Source organism: Callospermophilus lateralis, chromosome 3, assembly GCF_048772815.1.
Source record: "Callospermophilus lateralis isolate mCalLat2 chromosome 3, mCalLat2.hap1, whole genome shotgun sequence".
NCBI lineage: Eukaryota > Metazoa > Chordata > Mammalia > Rodentia > Sciuridae > Callospermophilus > Callospermophilus lateralis.
Window position 1 is genome coordinate 66164162 of NC_135307.1, and position 1923 is coordinate 66166084.

A 1923-nucleotide genomic window follows, 5' to 3' on the forward strand; every position below is an offset into this window, starting at 1 on the left:
ACAAACAAACAAAAAAGACAAAAACTTATGCTTAAAGTTTGAAGGCAGGCTGCCCTCATATTTGAGAGATTCTCCTGCCTCAGCCTCCTGAGTAATTGGAACTACAGGGCATACCACCATGCTGGGCAGTGTGGAAATTTTTAAGCCTCCAGGTAAATTCAACTAGGGGTTTGTGCTTTGTACATAGCAGCTATTCAACCAGTGTTTGTTGTAATCATTAGTTAGTCCTGACTTACTCAAAATGTGTCATCCCTGTCTCCCTTCTAGCCCAACACCTCTCTTATTACACAATGGTCTTCTTATGACCATCTCCCCAACACTAGCAGACAAAACATTTATTTAGAAAAGATTAAATTCATTTGCAAAGACTGCAGACATCAGTAGAGCTGGATCACTAAGCAATAAACAAAACATATTTAAAGGAAAAAAGGAAAGTCTACCACATTTACATTTGTCTCTTTGGCAAGAACTATCTACAGACACAGGGATATATGTCACAAAGGCTTATATGCTAAAACCTCAAATTTCCAATTCAAAAGTGAGAGATAAAATGGTTTTCATTCAGGGAGCAGTAATTCATGGGAAAAAAACTAATTTCATTCATTTTAGAGACCAGATGCAAGAGTAGTTGGTTAGTTTACCTTTGTTGTTTTTTTTTTCTCCCATTACTGGGATTGAACCCAGAAGCGCTCTAACACTGAACTTCATCCCAAGCGCCCCTGCCACCTTATTTATTGAAACAAAGTCTCACCAAGTTGCCCAGGCTGGCCTTGAACTTTGGGATCCCCCTGCCTCAGCCTCTTGAGTCGCTTGGATTGCAGGCATGTGCCATATTGCTGGGCAGTTTATCTGACTTTGGAAAGTGTCTTTGTTATTGTTTTCCCTTCCTGTGGGGCTTGATACACACTCCCAAAAATGGCGGCAGGGCAGTCTCACTTTTTAGTCCACAGCTGTGAGTTTCATGAAAACAGGGGCAATTTCCAGTCTTATATATGATGCCATTCCTATGCTGCTCCATGTTAGTTGCTCAGTAAATACTGGTGGGATGGATGGAATTGCACCTCATGCCATAGTAAATAAATATGATTTTAACTGGATAGGGAGCTGCGCAAGTTTCTCGTTTTGATCTTTTTTGCAACCCTTAATTACGGTTCTCTGAACTGGGGCACTCCCTAAACTGCACGGGCGACAGCAAACTCCGAAAGGGCTTTTATTTCCACGTACATGAGGTCCTGGTAACCTATGAGCCTCACGCGAGTAACCGAGTAGCTAGGATGGTCACTCGCGGACATATGAAAGCAGACCCACCGCGAGGTCGGTCCTCTACCACGTCCTGCAACGCCACTTAACACCTCCTATTGACACTCCACAACCAGATGCCGATGGTCCGCGTGGGCATCCCGAGCCGCGCCCCCTAGTCAGCAGCAGCACGGTTCTCTCCCAGGCGGGTTACGCCCCAGGGCGCAAAGCGGAGCGACCCAAGCATCAAAAAGTCAAAGTAAAACCAGTCGCGCCAAGGAGAGACAGCGTTATTTAGGGAGCCGGCTTCTCCCCAAGAGCCTCCACCCAGTCCCCTGGGCCCAGCGCCCAGAACTCAGACGGCGGCCGGCTCCAGGAGCCCAGCTCCCTCCACGTGTCCTGTCTTCCCGGCAGCCTCTCTGCTGCCTCGGGAGGAAAACCTCCTGACAACTCGCGGTCTGCGGACTACGTCTCCCAGCAGGCACCGCGCCATTTCCCTCCGCCCCCTCCTGGACGCGCAGGCGCTCTGGGCTTCGTCAACAAGCCGGGCAGGCGGTGACTGGGTGCGGTCCCTTATGGGACTTGTAGTTTTTCTGGCGCTCACCGGGCCGCCAGTCAGAGGGACGAGGACTACAAGTCTCGGCTGCCCAGGCGCGGCGAGCTCGGTCACGTGGCGGGGGGCAG